The following is an 18,349-nucleotide window of genomic DNA, read 5'->3' on the forward strand; positions in this document are numbered from 1 at the left end:
ACCATTCCATTGAAATTGTAATAATATTTCACATGCAGCATTACTGTTTTTACTGTATTCTTGATCAAATAAATGCAACCTTGGTGACTTCTTTCAAAACATGTATGTGGAAATATATATGTGGTATTGATGATTATTATTATTATCAATACAAGGACTTCTACAGACATGTACTACTAATCCCAGTGAACCATTACAACCTCGAAAGTATTATTATTACACTGATCTGAATCGATACGTCGCAAACAAGTGGGCTAGAGAGTATAAACAAGCCAGTGCCGTCTCCCATTGGAGGACGGCTCGGACGTGTCCTGTGAGGTCATCCCCATGGATGTGGGAGAAGCTGCGGGATGACGCCACCCTCTCGCTCCGCCCCGCTGCAAACTCGACGCTCGCGTTCATTTCATTCCTGCTCTCATTCCGAGCATTCTTCGCATCTCTATCGGTGCGGCGGAGATTCCCGTTCACATTCCCGGCCGGCCCCAAAACAACACAAGAATAACTTTACACAGTTTGCAAAAAACTATACAAACCCACACTAGAACACACCAAAAAGGGGCCGAACTTACATTTTGATATAAATAAAGAAAGCGGACGTTAAGGTAAGTTTTAAGGTAATTAGCCCTTGATGGCTTAAGCTCAAACGATTGTACGGATTAAGTTAAAGCAGACGAGCAAATACAAACTGTTGCGTGATTATGACTATTGATAGCATGTAACAAGAGGGGTCGGGCACAAAGTATCTTTTCAATGGGATGTTAGTTCGACGCTGCAGCAACAGGGTGCTGCTTTCACTTTGTCCACTGACTCAGTCTGACATAGCACGAAAATCTTTGACATTTTTCACATTTTTGCTAAAGAAGCTGACCTTGCGCGCTCGTGCGCTGCAGTAAGTCCTGCACATTTATACACCAGAAACAATACGCGTCGTTTTGGGTGGAACGTTGTTTTTTTGGACATTGATTATTGCATGAAAAGAATTTTTGGACAAGATGACGGATCCAAATGTTGCTGTTTTCTCCTCCATAGTTGGCTATTTCGGAGCGGTGCACAATATCGAGGAGAGACTTGTTGCTCGCGTATCTTTGGCGTTTATTCTCCAACTTCTGCTCGGATCTCACCCGTAAGTACATTTTTTTACTTTTCTCTTTATTTATTTGACGTTGCTATACGTGAACTCTTGGCATCTTTATTTACTCGTATCACCAGTGTGTCCCTTTTAAGCACGCACAGGAAAATACATCATATCCTTAAGCTTTAATATCTGTGTATTTTATTTTAACAACAACAACAACACTGTGTCTACTCGCACCTAACTCGCTCTTGAGAAACTTTAGTTCACTGTTGTGCAGTTTAGAAGTTTGTCCAAATCGGCCATATTCAATTCTGGCAGTTGTTGACATTGTTTTTTAATGTTTCCGAAAGATTTCATGGGAGAATCTGGCTGCTATTCCTCTGTCATTTCCTTTGTTGGGATTGCCCGCCCTGTTTCTTATGGAGTAACGTCGTCGCGTGTTGTATTTAGACTTTATTAGCTACAATGCCTGTTAAAACACAGTGTGTCAGTTACACAGTGTGTGTTTTAAAGTCTGTTATTCACAAACGCTGTTTCATCACTAGGAACGAAACTATGAACGTAACGATAGTAACAGCGGGACGGCATAGCTTAGCCTAGCAATTCATCAATGACTAGCTTTACCAACTCCACACTAACAACTCCATATATTATTATTCTATAATGTTTGACGTTTTTAACGGTCCTTTTATGAATTCATTAGTTATGAAATCACATATTCATCGCACCTCCAGCTGCTTAAACTCAAAAACGAGCTGTGAGTTTCACTTTTCAGTGTTAATTCTGTATAATCAAACTAATTATGATTTATCCTCTTACTGTCATTACTTTTATAATAAAACTGTTACTTGCTATTATTAATTTCTTTCATGACAGAGCTTATGAAACATTCAAATTAAAGCCCATAATGATTTATCACACAGTTTTTACTGTAGACATTTAGGTTGTACTTTATCTTAAGGTGTCTGTGTTACAGTGTAATTATGCATTTAAGTACTGTGTAATAATTGTATTAACTACATGTACTTACTATGGGGTTAGTGTTAGGATTGGGGTTTGGTTTAGGGTTAGTTGCATTTAATTATGCATAATTTATAGCCTAGTTATTACTACAGTAACTACGTGTGTAACAAGGACACTGTAAAATAAAATGTTACCTAAGTGTATTTAGGTGGAAACCAGGGAAAACAGCTGGAACACTTTATTTTGAGGTGACATAGTTACACATGTACTCACCATAGTAATAACTGTAAATTATAATTACAACTAACACTAAACTAAACCCTAACCGGGTAACGCTTTTTTAAAATGAGTGTCATTGTTACATATCTTACATGTAGTTACTATTAAACTAATAAATTATGCACAATTACACGCAACTTACCCAAAACCAAACCCTTAGTAGTTACCTTATATTACTTAGTACTTAAATGTAGAATTACAGTGTTACATAAAGTGTAACCCCTAACCGTAACATACATGTAGTTAATTATTATTACTCAGTACTTATTTAAGGTATTATAATGTAACAGCATCCCCTTAAAATAAAGTGTGACTGAAGCTTTGTACACTAAAATGTATTGAAATTGTCTTTATTCAAGTCAGTAATATTAATGTAAATGTAATATGACTGAATCAAGCTAACCTTAGTAGGCAAAGTCATTAAGGGTCAGATCACACTAACATTGTTGCCTTAAATTAAGTAGGATCAGTGATGCCAAAGTCATTGCCCGCATGGCATTGAACTTTTTTGACCACTTGAAATGTGATATTTGATGAAATTTGAGTTCACATACTTACAAAATTGAGGAGAAATGACAGAAAAGATTATGAATTGATGGAAACAAATTGAATATTACTACATACAGTAGCTGTTTCACTTTGTCTTTCTAATGCAAAAGGTTTAAAACTGCTGCCCCTTTGCCCTGTTCTGGACTTTAATTCTTAACAAGGAAACAAATTCCTCTATTGTGTGTTTTGGGAAAAGACCTCTTTTCTTGCAGTTAATTATTGTCTTATATTTCACATTGGCCCTTTTATGAAGAAGGGTCCGAGTGACACAATGTGTTGTTTGTGTGCTCTAACTGGGCTATTATCATGTACTACAGTAAACAGATTGACTTCCATCAGATATAACCCCTGACATACAGTATCACAAGTGACGAGAAGCAAATCTGCTTGTTGTGTGAAATAGGCATAGCAATAAGCGCTTTGTCCTCAGTGTTATGCAGTGTGCGCATAGACCTGTTGAACACACACTTGCTTGACATTTTCAAGTCGGAGAATGAGACATTGTCTCACACTGAAGTCATCAGTTGATGTCGAACATCTGACTCTTGATCAGATGCGGTTAGAAAACAGAAGAACCTTATCAAAATAGTCTTTAGCCACATCCATTGGCATATGAAAAAGAAAGCATAAACCATAAAATCAGAGTGGAAATAATTTTATGATGCAAGTTTCAAACTCACCCTTTACTTTAGTTGGCTGTTTGTTAGTATATTGCTAATTTGTGTTAACCGGGTTGCTAGAATGTGCAGGTTTCATTATGTTTCTGTATTATTATCATTTATGAATGAGGAATAGATTGTCTTGCGGTTCAAAACATTTTGAGCACCTTTGATAGATGGACTCCTGATCTTTATATTGTGTACAGCCTCTCCAATATATAAAATGCACATTGAGTATTCAGTTATTTATTGATCAGAACTGAATTGTTTAAAACTGTGTTTAGCTTTGCAAAAGTACAGCATTGCCCTTTCAAGCTATACAATCGCTGTTAAGGAAAATCGCATATCACTGTCAATAAATAATGAATTTGAATCAGGAGGGAAAAACATTAATTTCAATACTTTCTGTTTCAGTGGTGCTCTCCGGCGTGGCTCAGGAAGAAAGCAGTCTTTCAGTTGTGAAATGAGAAGAGAATAGGTGCATTGCTCAGACATAGTGGATTGGGTTACCTCTGGGAATGGAGGATTGTGGGGGAATGGGAGCGCATAGAGAGAACCTATTGTTTTTCCTGTTGCTGAGCCGGGGAGGAGTGTTTGTGTGTGAGGCTGTTGAATTGTAGAAGGCAAACAGTTTTGTGCTCAAGCAGACATCTGGTTTAGACCCTTTCTGCACCTGTAAGAGAAAAAAAAAATGCAAATATGAACGTTTACTCTCGCGTTTACTGCTCAGGGGATCCAGGCTAATACTGTGCCCGTCATTCGCTGTCCTGTCCAGGCTATTGTTATGCCAGCAACAGGCGGCAGCGGCCGTGGCACCATATGGCCCATGTATGCTTCAGATAAGATATCTCGTCACTCAGCTTATCAATGGCATTTTAAATCGCTTCATATTTGGGTCGCTAACTTTCTGTTGGCCAGCATCGACGTGCTTGTTCCAAGTTGTTTCTTTTAAAAGGATGAAAGATCAAAAAGTTGGAGTATATTCTAGTCTGACTGACATCCTGCACACTAAACAATAGGATTTCCTCGGTTTGTATTTTTTTTATGTTCCCGTGTGGGATGTTTTTGCTATTTCCCGAAATATGATGCAAATAAAAGGAAACAAAGCATTAAAATGAAAGTGTCCTGTTGTCGATAGGGGCACAACTTTAGTAAACGCTCCTATGGGTCGTATTTCAGGGAAGTGACAAACGACCTATATAGGCGTATTGGTTGGAGGACATGTTGGCTTTAAGACAAACCATGTGCATAATCATAAGTCAACACCATTGCTGAGTATTTTCTCCTTAAAACTGCAGCGAACCAAAGACAGTCTCATATCATCCGTCTAGCATATCATTAACTATGCCGCAATGTAGGGATGTGACGGTGAGGACATTTTCCCACCGGTTAATCGACGTGTGACAACAACCGATTTGGTGGGGGCTTTTCAAATCACTAATTTTAAACCGAAAGTAAAATGCGTACGGCCGTTCGGGCATTCATAATAGAGCGGAGCAAAGCGATTGTTTTCAATGAATTTCTATGAAAGTTAAGCTTCCATGGGCATGAACTGAAAACACACCAGACTGGAGACGCACCGTGAATGACTGTAAGGCCGTGCGCATTTTACTTTCGGTTTAGAATTAGTGCCAATTCGGGGGCGGGTTGCTTGAATTGTGGGTTCACAAGCCTATTATTCTTAATGAAAAACACAACAACAAAACAGTACAATGATGTCTGTCAGCTCTTCGCTCTTGTGATGAATGAAATCTGACTCCTGCTGCGTTTTGTGCTGCGACTCTCGTTCGGCTCGTGCTGTATTGGGCAGACACGTTCAGTTTTTAACTGTACTAAAACTGAACTAAATCATTTTACTACTATGAAAATCGAAAGGACGATGATGTAACCGGTGTTATACCTGAACACCGGTCACACCGACTATCGCAGCAAGCCTACCACAAAGCAGTGGAGTCTGAAGAGAAGCCAGGTTATCCCAGTATATTATGTTTATTATGATGTTATCATCAACTATATGTCTTTCTCCACTGACGTTCTATGATGTTCAAAGCATTTCTAAGGATGCTGATTTTTTAGATGGCAGATTGAGATGGCGAACGGGAACAGGGTTTGTGTAACATTAGCAACACATTATTAGCTGTTTTATAATGTAGTCAAGCAAAAGGCTAATCATATAAATTACCGTTATGTGTCAGCGTTTACTACAGTAAATTTGACCCGACTGGGTGGTTCTCTGAGCTGGTGCGAGTGAGTGGAGGCGGGGCATATTTGCATATTCATAAATCCGCTTATACTAAATGAAGCAAGGGTGTCGAGTTACATTCAAGCTATTTTAAGGCATGAATCATTTTTTTTCAAAGGAAAAAGTTTAAATATGTAATTTTGGATGAGTTTTAATGGAAAATGATTGACTACAGGGGCACTTTAGATTTGTGTAAATCAAAATCTGCAGCGTATGATTTCCATGAGCATATGGTCTACTGCTGCCGATCTACTTTGGAAACATTGCATCATTCCAGTGAATCATTTCAAGAGTTGTTTTGAATCATGTCCAAATTAGCAGTTATTCTTGAATTAACACCTGGCGCATTGAAAACAAGCTATTCTAGCCTCTCTATGCGTATGTTCTCTCACATGTTGATGTTTTTATTGACTGCTTGTGATTTATGTTCACTCGGTGGGTAGCGTGGAACAAATAGGTTTATAATGGCGACACACTATGAAATAGGGTTTACCTCAACAAGGCTACAACAGATATGAATGAACCGCACAAAAGTGCCTTTGCCACTTCTAGAAGCAGCTAACTCACTTTGCTGTGCTCTGTGGTCAGGGGTAATGTGAACTACTAAACTCTGCTGGGAGACAGACCAACACAAACAGCCACGTCCTGTGTGTTTTACTCTTCATAGGCATCATTTCCTATTAGAATCTATCTGTGGTCAAACAGGAATCACGATTATCGCAGGAGGGGTAAAAAAAATCAAAGCCATGGAAAATATTATACATTTGTGAGGTCCTTGGAAGGGAAGGTTCTGCGTTTAATGATTGGCATAAATGAAATTCTGTATTTCGTATTATATTTAGTGAATACAAGGCTGGCTATGCTTTGCAGTAATATTCTTGTCTCTTCTCTCGAGCGCATTCTTCAAGTAATGCAAACAGCTGTTGTAAATAAAGAGCTGAACAAATCAGATGCGTTTATACAAACCCATGTATTGGTCACTCTTTGCTGATTGATGAACTCAACAGATCTTTGGATGGATCCTCTGGTTTTGTTGCAGTGTTTTGAAGAAAATGAGTCACATACGTTGGATGGAGAAAAAAGCGAGTGTGTCATATTGGTTATTAACATCAAACTTATCAAAGTTTGACTCTTTTACAGTTCGCTACCGCATGCATCAAAACCGCAGCTGCCACAATGACACGTTTTACAAACCAGCATCCATCAAGTATTGTTCTTTGTTCACTAAATGCATGTTTTTCGAACTAAATGAATGTAGGCGTTGTGAAACTACTGTCAATCTGTTTTTAATGTTTCAATGCTGGAATTGTTTATATTAGTTCACATTGTGGCTGTTATTCATTGTTAAATGTGTAAAATCAACTGCCTTTACCCTGTTACCTCATTATACATAAATGCATTTTAAATCTGGTTTTCCTTCCCGTCAGATTTATCGCAAACACTTCATGTTTATAAGCCGTATCTATTATTGGTGAGAAGTGTGAAGTTAAACATCACGACACTAAAAGAACCGAACATACCAAATTCCACAATATCAAAAATAAATTGAAACTGATAACGCTAACATTATTCTCAATATCAATTTGATACCACACACATTTTTTCAGTAATAGCCCTAAATAAATTTACCACAATAATAAACGTTTTTATATATTATAATATTAAATGCATATTTTTTCTTAAGTTACCAAATTAAACAAGTTTATCAAGAAACTATTCAGTTAAACGGTTGTTTAAAAAAAAATAATAAATTTAAATGCATACAATTTTAAAACTTTTACCAAGGCCATTCTTTTTCATAGCCTTTTTTTAAATGCTTTCTATGAATAGAAGATATTTGAAAAAGCTGACATTGTGATAATTTGTTTTTCTGCGATATGTATTGCAATATGAAAACAATTACATCCGAGGACTTGACTATCTATTTTGAAAGAATGAATCTTTCTAGAATGATTGAGGTGATTTTGAAGGGAGTGAATCTGCATAGGAAATAATAAACAAATTTCATGCATAGATAAATACTTTAGAACAAAGATACAAATGAAATAAAAAGTGCTTAATGTTTTTTCCGGTAGGTCAAACAGTATTCAGGTACAGAAAAGGAATAATCAAATGTAAAATAACACTGCAGTCTTCACTGTATAAATTAAATATAATACATTTTTTGTTAAAGCTACAAAAGAGAATTTCTCTTTGTCTTTTGTTGTTTGATTAACATTAATGACAGACGGCAGCAGGAATATTAGGCTGCTATCACTTTAAGACCTAATCATAGAACGTAAAAAAATATGGATGACGCGTCTTCACTACCTTCCACTGAAGAAACGTAAAGTCACCAACGTCTGAATATGGCGCTGACATCTTGTGCTGACACTGGAGAGAGCAGGAAGTAGAGCCGCGATATCAAAAGCCCACCCACACTCTCGCAGATCCAGAACAATTCATTATGTCGGTGTGAAATAAACAGTTATGGAAATGTAGAAATTAAAGCTAAAGCTCCTATCTCCTCCTAAAAATCCTACCAAAAGTCTGTCAGAGAAGCTGTCAATCTCAGCTCTCAATCATGACGTCAAAGCCCTGTTTTTCTAGCATCAAATAACGAACTAAAACCAAACTTATTTACAAAACGAACACTTGACATCAGCGTGATAAAAACTGCCTAAAATGACAGAAACCTAATTTGGGGAAAAAAATATTTGAAGTGTAATTTGATTGTTTAGTTTGTCTCACGTCCATTTTAATACATGGAGGGGCGGGGTTTATGAGCTATACTGGGACCAACCACCTGGGGGCGATCGAGACGCTTTGGAAAAGACACTTTTCTGTTCGCACAGAAAACAGTCGCAAGTTCCTATTTGAGTTCTCTATGGTGTCTTAATTGCGTTCGAATGGTTTAAAATCACTTGAATGTTTAAACTGACAGGGCTTAAAACACGTTCAAATAATAAACTTGATCACTCGATGATGGGCACTCTTTGCAATTAATCAGAGAATCATTTGCGTTTCGAACCGTGGTGCCTGGTCCGTACGGATCAACTATGATCCCTAAACTATATGCATATCGCAATATCAATGCTAAAACAATATATTGTGCATTTCTCTTACTATAATCGGAAATGCCACTGAAACTGAATAATGGCAAATTCTGATTTGATGATTCAGGCTTGGGTCACGTGGCACAGCGGTTCAAATGTGTGTCATATCTATGTCCACATGTAAAAATGGCCTAAACGTCTTTTTTTTGGTTTTCACACTACTCTAAAAAATTCAGATTGGATTTGAATCACCATCTGTTGGAGGAAGAATATAGTTCTACACATGCATTTTTCATATCTTACATTTTGCAGTTGGCCAGGCTCCTTTTTTTGTGAAATTCATGTTGCCTCTGTTTTTAAATTGAGGAATATATATATACATAGGTTAAATCAAGCATTCAATCGCTACTTCTAAAAATTTGTTTAATCTCGTGTTACAAACAGAAACCGTTAGTCTGAAGTCTGAGCACGACCCACTATAAATTGATTCTCCAAGGGAATAACTGAGTGTGGTCTGCTGTTTAGTTGTAACAACAAGCCAGTAAAGAAGCTGAGGTAAATTGCCACCAAAATGAAAAGCTGGCTCTTAGCCACTGACGTCATGTAAGTAAATGTGCTTCAGGACAACTGCCATAAAATGACTGCCAGCTACGGAGCACACTTTGGTCCTGACGACCATTTCTGCAAGTGCTATTCATGTTTAGCCCCCCCACTGTTGGTAAAAATGTAAATCAACATTAAAAATTCTGACTCTCAGCTGCGGTAGTGATTGTAATGGACTAATATGCTCCAGAGCAATTTGAAAACACAGAGACCACTTTAGTTTGTAGTTCTCTAAGTAAACATTGGTAATAGAAGAAATTTTCAAGAGCATTTTTGCTTGTTGTACTGAAAAGACTAGCGAGGCAAGTTCCAACATTTCAAAGTTATAGCCTTGTAACTCAAACCAGATGGAGGGCTTAGTCAGTTCAGTGGAAGAAATTAATGTTGATACAAATGGCGTCCGAACAACTTGGAAGAAAAAAAAAAAGCAGTAATTCTGAAAGACTTCTAATAATATCGTGCTCTTCAGCCGTCTTTGGCATACTAAAATGTTGTATGTTCTTATTCAAGCTAGTTTTTCCATGACCAGACACATGTGAAAAGCAATCTCTGATCCATGAATCATTAGATGAGTCAGTTCCTGAAACCGCCATAAACCTCCAAGTTCTTGGCCACAGCTGAAAGCAGGAAATCCAGGCTTCAATAACTTCCTTTCCCAGAGCTGGCCACGCTAGTGGTTAGGGCGCCCTGTTCCTTGCTTGCAATAGGAAGATGTACGCCTGTGGAACAAAGACACCCAGTCACTTCATTTACTGAAACTGTTTATAATTTGTGGCCTGTATTCAAATGTTGAGCGTCCAGGATCTCTGGCACCGTATTCTGTTCTTCTCCGTCGCAATAAATCCCTAGCAGGCCTTTCATTAATTGCTGCTGTATTGTTATCATGAGCGGCGGAGCCCGGGCAGATTCCCTTTGCCTTGGAGCTGTCCTGGATTTACAAGGGGAAGATACAGACTTTAAGCTACCTCTGAACATTAGTATGCAAAGTGGACCTGCTAAATGAGTTTGAAATCTTGCTACAGTGCGGCCTTAAGCTTTGTAAACACTGCTTAACCTCTCCAGTGCCTTATGCAAATACTAAGAGTTCCAGGGGTTGGCTTTTTTATATAAAAGGTTACAGTTGCTGGAAACATTTAGTATGTTATTCAGCCATTGATTTTAAAGGGTTAGTTCACCCAAAAAGGAAAATTCTGTCATTAATTACTTACCCTCATGTCGTTCGACACCCGTCAGACCTCCGTTCATCTTCGGAACAGAAATTAAGATATTTTAGTTGAAATCTGATGGCTCTGAAAGGCCTCCATTGGCACAATGGCACGGCTCACTCTCAAGACCCTTAAATCTCTGCTCTTTCCTCAATTGACTTTCTCTTTCTTCCAACCTTGATTGTTGGGGCGAGCAGGGGCCGCTTTCTGATGTCTGTTTGTTGGTTTTTCTCCATTGCTGAGTTGATGCTGCCTACTTGCCCGCAAAATTTCATGTCGCAGGAGGGGGCGGAGTGGGGTGCGGTGGGTGGAGACGCGAGTGGAGTAGGGGATTGGATGAGAGCAGTTAACCAATGTAAGCTGTCCGGCCGGACAGCTTACATTGGTCAATTTCTCTGCGGGTGTACACCCAATAGAGTGAATGGATTTTTTTCATTCTTTTTTCTCTTCATATTGTACTGTAGAACCATAACCAGCATCTAAACGAGGTTATTAATAATGAACAATCTTTGAAATCGTAGACCATAGCTTTAACTTAATCTGTACTATTCACATACTCTTCCAAGTTAAGATTAATTGATTGGTTTGAGTGCCATTTTGTCAAGCAAAAAAGGTTTTGAGGCGGGTCAATTCTTAATAGACTTTTCACTAATTTCCTCCGCTTCTGCAGTTATCTTTCACTAGTTGCAATCACCTATATTTCCCAAAGTCATCTTGAACATTGAATTGTCAACTGAAAATTGTGAGAGAACAGCACGTAAACTGACTTCATAAATTGATGTTGATTTTCCTTAAATGTTTTTCCTTCAACATTCATCATACAAAACACAACAATGGTAACAGCAATGGTAGCTATACTAAGTCAAGAGTCAAGTAAATGATCAAGTACTAGGGGTGTATTCGTACCGAACCGTTTCGGTACAGGACTTTTGGTACAGTGCACGTGTCCGAACGGTTCCGAATACAATCTTTAACAGTCGGCTTGTTTTACGCGCGGAGCACACTTCAATCCGAGTTCCCACATGGACAAATCCATGAATCAATTTTATCAAGTCAAGTCATGTCAACTTTATTTATATAGCGCTTTTAACAATGTAGATTGTTTCAAAGCAGCTTTACAGTGTTAAACAGGAAAATAATGCAGCATAATTTTATTCAGCTGTATAGCCATTCTGGAAAAATTTCAAGTATCATACAGTGACAGTGTGGGCTTTAGATTAATAATTTGATCAGTAATTTAGTTTAAATGGTTAATTTAGTTTATTATTTAGATGTATTTTGATGTTTAGTTGAAAAATTTAGTGTCCCCAACTGAGCACGCCAAGCCAGAGGCAACAGTGGCAAGGAAACCAAAACCCCATTAGGTGACCTAATGGAGAAAAATAAACCTTGGGAGAAACCAGGCTCAGTCGGGGTGCCAGTTCTCCTCTGGCCAATTAACAAACAGCGTATTATTATTATTATTCTGGCAGTTTTACAGCTCGGAGGTCATAATAGATCAGAATATTCGAGGGACCGGGGGCAACATGCTGGAGACGGGTTTATTGAGGATGATGTTGATTAAATAATTATTAAAGTGCAATATTCGAATGATCGGAGGCAACACGCAGGAGACGGGTTTATTGAGATGCCGTGTCGATGAGGCAGTTTCAGGGGGAGTCTAATCACGGTCTCCCAGACACTTCGGGGTCCTGTGTTGGTCTTCTCTGGGCGCAGGTCCACCATCTGATCTGGATACGGCCCGGATCCGGCTGACTGCAGTAAACCTCGGGATAAAACAGAGAGACTAACATTAGCGTAGATGCCATTCTTCTGATGATGTAACGAGTACATCAGGTGTTATGGGAAGTGTTCCCGGTTCCGGCTGACCTAGTTAATGCAGCCTAACAATCATTTCATTGAAAAAGTGTTTTATGTGTATGCCACAGTAAAGAGATGTGTTTTTAGTCTAGATTTAAACTGACAGAGTGTGTCTGCTTCCCGAACAATGTTAGGAAGACTGTTCCAGAGTTTAGGTGCTAAATAGGAAAACGATCGACCGCCTGCAGTTGATTTGGATATTCTCGGTATGATCAACTGGCCAGAATTTTGAGACCGCAGTAGACGTGATGGAGTATAATATGTTAAGAGCTCGCTCAAGTATTGGGGAGCTAAACCATTTAGTGCTTTGTAAGTAATAAGTAAGATTTTAAAATGTATGCGATGTTTAATAGGCAGCCAGTGCAGTGTTGACAGAACTGGGCTAATATGGTCATACTTCCTGGTTCTAGTAAGAACTCGAGCTGCTGCGTTTTGGACCAGCTGGAGTTTATTTATTAAGCGAGCAGGGCAACCACCCAGTAGAGCATTACAATAATCTAACCTTGAGGTCATGAACGCATGAACTAACTGTTCAGCATTTTGCATTGAGAGCATGTGCCGTAATTTAGATATATTTTTAAGATGGTAGAAAGCAGTTTTACAGATGCTAGAAACGTGGCTTTCAAACGAAAGATTGGTATCAAAGAGCACACCCAGGTTCCTCACTGACGACGAGGACTTGACAGAACAGCCATCAAGTGTTAGACAGTATTCTAGGTTACTACTTGTGGAGCTTTTTTGTCCAATAATTAAAAATTCAGTTTTTTCTGAATTGAGTTGCAGGAAATTACCAGTCATCCAATGTTTTATATCAGCTATGCATTCCGTTAATCTTGTGGATTGGTAAGTTTCTTTAGGGCGTGAAGAAATATAGAGCTGAGTATCGTCAGCATAACAATGAAAACTAACGCCATGCTTCCTAATGATATCTCCCAGTGGTAGCATGTACAGGGTGAAGAGTAGCGGTCCTAGCACTGAGCCTTGCGGTACTCCATACTGAACTTGCGATCGGTGTGACATATCTTCATTTACTACTACAAACTGATAACGGTCGCATAGGTATGATTTAAACCATGATAAAGCAATTCCACTAATACCTACATAATTTTCGAGTCTATTCAAAAGAATGTTGTGGTCGATAGTATCAAATGCAGCGCTAAGATCGAGTAACACTAATAGAGAGATACAGCCACGATCGGATGATAAGAGCAAATCATTTGTAACTCTGACGAGAGCAGTCTCAGTGCTATGATACGGTCTAAATCCTGACTGGAAATCCTCACAGATACCATTTCTTTCTAAAAAGGAACATAATTGTGAAGACACTGCCTTTTCAAGTATTTTTGACAGAAAGGGTAGATTTGAGATTGGTCTATAATTGACTAAATCTGTAGGATCAAGTTGCGGTTTTTTAATAAGTGGTTTAATAATTGCCAACTTAAAAGTTTTCGGTACATATCCTAATGACAAAGATGAATTAATGATATTAAGAAGAGGATCTATGACCTCTGGTAGCATCTCTTTTAATAGCCTAGTTGGTATAGGGTCGAGCATACATGTTGTCGATTTTGATGATTTAACGAGTTTAGCCAATTCTTCTTCTCCTATAGCAGTGAATGAGTGTAATTTTTCCTCAGTGACACTACAATGCTCTGTCTGATGTGATGCTGTATTAGACGGCTGCATGGTTAAAATTTTTTTCCTAATATTATCAATCTTACATGTGAAGAAGTTCATAAAGTCATTACTGCTGTGCTGTTTACAATCATCAGAAGTTGAAGCTTTATTTTTGGTTAATTTAGCCACTGTATCGAATAAATACCTTGGGTTGTGTTTGTTTTCTTCCAAGAGAGTTGAGAAATAAGCAGATCTAGCAGTTTTTACAGCCTTTCTGTATGTGATCATGTGCTCTTTCCACGAATTACGAAATACCTCTAATTTTGTTTTCTTCCAGCTGCGCTCCATTTTTCTGGCTGCTGTTTTAAGGGCCCGGGTGTGCTCGTTGTACCACGGCTTTGGACTATTTTCTTTAATCTTCTTTAAGCGCAGAGGAGCAACTGTGTCTAAAGTACTGCAAAAGAGAGAGTCAATAGTTTCTGTTGCAACATCGAGTTCTTCTATACTATCTGGGATGCTGAGCAGATGATACTGATGAGGGAGATTATTTAAAAAGCAATCTTTAGTAGCGGCAGTGATTGTCCTGCCATTTTTAAAGCGAGGGGGCGGCTTTGCAACCTTAGCTAAATTAAGTATACATGATACTAAGTAATGATCTGAGATGTCATCGCTCTGCTGCAGAATTTCAACGGTATCAACATTTATTCCATGTGACAATATTAGGTCTAAAGTATGATTATGGCGATGAGTGGCTCCTGACACGTGTTGCCTAACTCCAATAGAGTTTAGTGTGTCTTTAAATGCTAATCCCAATACGTCTTTTCCGTTGTCAACATGGATATTAAAATCACCAACAATTAGTACTTTATCTACGGCCAGTACTAACTCTGATAGAAAATCAGCAAATTCTTTGATAAAGTCTGTATTATGCCCAGGTGGCCTGTATACAGTAGCTAACACAAATGTTGAACGGGTTTTATCATGTACACTACATAGCGTTACATAAAGCACCAAAACTTCGAAGGAATTATATTTGAAACTAGACTTCTGAGTAATACTGAAGATATTATTATAAATTACAGCATTGTAATTTTATCACGAAATTCAAACGAGAAATGCTGTTTTGACGCTCTTTAATGTGACTGATCACTGTATAGGCGCGCGAGTGAACGCGATCATCTCTTCCTAAAGAATAAACATGAATTAATATCTTAAGGTATGTTGAGGATACATTACAAATTACTGAAACGTATCATATGTTGTGTAATCGCTCAATCAGTGTTTCAATGGCGGAAAGACATCAATAAAACAGCTTGAGAACAATGACACACAGCATCACATTTACCTCAGAAGTCATTCAGAGTCCACAGCTGTTAGTTCACTAGAGAAATTAACTCTTTCACTAAATATATGCACTATATTAGCCTATATATTCATTATATTCTACTGAACCTGTTAGTGATGTCTTGTTTAATGTATGCTTGAATAAATCTGCCACTGTGTATAAATGGTTACATTTTGAATGTAACGAATTGGAGAAAAAACATAATTTTATAATTAGATTTAGAAGTTAATGCAAAAACTGCCTATTGCGAAGTTTACATGTTTGCATACAATGTGTTATTTGAGTGTTGATTATTATATCTAAAAATAAATAGCACCTGAATTTTTTGGGCTCTGTTGTTAACCTTTAATATTACAGTAATGTGCAAGTCAGGGCTCCCTATATAGTTTACAGCATTATCTTTAAGAAACTTTTAGCTATAATTTAATTTAAGGACAGACACATTTTTTTTCAGTAAACCACTTTAATAAAAATTAATAAAAAGCAATTTTGTAAAACTGCTGTACCGACTTCAAAACCGAGGTACGTACCGAACCGTCAGTTTTGTGTATCGTTACACCCCTACTCTTAGCAGTTCTTTTTTAGCTACTCTTGTGACTAACTAAGCATTTGTCATACTATTCCTATTTCACTTCGTTTTTTAAGGCAATTGTTTGCATGATTTTTTTATGCAAGTCTAACTAATTCAATTTTACAGTGTGGTCTTGAGTCTATCAGAGTGGAAACTAAAGCTGCTGCTCTCCGTGTGTTTTTCCATTGTCTTTGGTGCGTTCATATAAATTGCGTGAGCTTATTTCATCCATTAGATCGAAAGATCTGAAAGAGTCCATACATTTACCCACCCATAGACCCTCCCCTCAAAGAAATCTGGACAGAAGTGGTTGAAAGTGGACAAAAGAGACGGATTAAAACACCAGGTGTAAACGGAAATGCGTCTCCCTCGTCTACTTGTGATCCAATCGACCAAAACGAATCTTAATACTAGGAGTAAACAGAGCCTTTGATCTTGTATTAGAGGTTTTAAAACACTTTTTGTAATACGGTCAGGGTTGGTTGTCCGTGAACTTTTTGAAGTTATGCTCTTTTGAAACAATATTTTTCAGTAACATTGCTTAACCTCACCAGACAGGGGGGTTTACTAGCATGTTAGCGCAGAGCCCATGGATGGGTCTCATCTGGTCGCCGCTGCTCACAAGGCACCAATAAACACAGCCGCATCCCTTTGCCGATGGATGACAAACAAACAGCGTGTCAGAAAATTCCATGTGACCTTTCCGCCATTAGTGCTGTGGTGAGAAGAAGTGATTTATGGCAGATGGAGGTGCACTCCAAACAGACGCTGTCTTTGACATGCTGGGACTTGTGAAATGCAGATGGCCTCTCTGCTCATCACTGCCATTTCATTCCTCATGCCTCGCCGCATGTCGCTCGGCCCATGTCCTTGGTTTTGGCTGGGAAATCTCTTATGATAAGCTGGCTTTATTCACAGCTTTTATTACCTGGGTTTTATATGCACTATTTCCACACTTGTTTAGCACCGTCACAAGTGGGGACGGTGGAATTCGAAGCGTATTGTGACAGACATGTTTTTTTAATAAGGTCAACCAATGCATCCTAAAGGAGCTCGGATAAGGTCAACAATATCGAAGTATAATTGAATTCTTTATCGTTTTTTTTTTTGTCACATTGTGTTATTTTGAAGCTGTACTATTTAAAGCAATACATTAATTTAATTCCAAATCAGATTTGTTGCTTTTGTGGAACACAAATAGATATTTAGCAGAATTTTCGTGCTTGTCATTTCCATGCAATCAAATTGACATGGTTTATCCTTTATAATTACATTGTCGTCTATTCAAATATGGTGCATCAAAACGTCACTTGTTTATTGTGTCTTGTAATATGTGCATATACAAGTAGGATTTAAAATAAATATATTTGTATTCCTTACACAAAGCTATTGTAAGGCTTGGGATGTAGTGTAGGCTATTCACTTTCCTTGTATGAAAAAGAAAATCATAGGGGTTTGGAATGATGTAAATGATGACAAAACGTTCATTTTTTTTGGTGTAAAATATTACTTTAAAGCTTCAGGCAGGAAATGGGACTACTGCCTCTGCCCTTCCATGTGCCATCGGTGTGATGGGCCAAACATTGCACATAATTGTGGCGCATTGGAGGCAGGTGGAGAAAGTTGTTTTGACAGGCCCTGTAAATCAATCCAGCACTCTGGCCAACAGGAATTGATCCCAAAGCGGCCCGTAGTTGGAGCACCAGGCGGTAGGCTTCAGGCCTCAGGTTTGAGTTGGATCCTATCAGACGGTTTCACCGCATCTCACCCCGCCGGTTTAAAGAGGCATGAAATAAACGCTTGGTTCTTGCCAGCAGGAGAGCGCCAGTGGCCGTCCACTCCACTGGACCTTTGCTGTCTGCTTCAGGAGATTGGTCGTGAGAGACTCTATCATTGATTCATCAACGCTCTGGGACTTTAGATTTATTCATGAAACCAGCAGAAAGATCCAGTACAAAACAGATCAATTGATTTTCTCTCTGCGCAACCAGAGATTCTTGTAGAGTTGATAGACTTGGGGGGGCATTTTTAATGATGTTTATTTACCTGTTTAATTAAAAAAAAAACGTTTTAGAAACAGACAAGAAAAGTTGGAATATTTAACGAAAGAGATCTAGTAAGTTATATGCAATGAGGAAACTGATAATTGGCATTTTGCTGAAGCATTTTGATTTGATTTTGATCATTGTAGACTTTGGTTTCTATGAAAATATGTTATTATGCAAACAATGTTAATAAAATTCGAATGGTCCTTTTCAATTTAGACTTTAAAATTAGGAAAATTGCCTCTCAAGGTTCATGTGTTGTACTAAAGTTGTTTCACACATTCCAGCGATAATGAATTTG

The 18,349-nt window shown here is 38.2% G+C and overlaps 1 protein-coding gene across 6 annotated transcripts in view; it reads left to right on the forward strand.

The window, feature by feature from the left end:
• The first annotated feature begins 417 nt into the window (after window positions 1–417).
• tead1b (TEA domain family member 1b) overlaps window positions 418–18,349 on the forward strand; it is a 90,209-nt gene continuing 72,277 nt past the window's right edge. For 5 of the 6 annotated variants that reach the window (XM_079837828.1, XM_079837830.1, XM_079837832.1 and 2 more), the window contains exons 1-2: window positions 418–602; window positions 1,030–1,123. The gene's annotated coding sequence lies outside the window, so the exon portion shown is untranslated. Of the gene's footprint in view, window positions 603–764; window positions 890–1,029; window positions 1,124–18,349 lie in introns of those variants that run through there. The other variant, XM_079837829.1, reaches the window with a different exon arrangement.

Source organism: Gobio gobio (genome assembly GCF_949357685.1).
Source record: "Gobio gobio genome assembly, chromosome: 2".
Lineage (NCBI taxonomy): Eukaryota > Metazoa > Chordata > Actinopteri > Cypriniformes > Gobionidae > Gobio > Gobio gobio.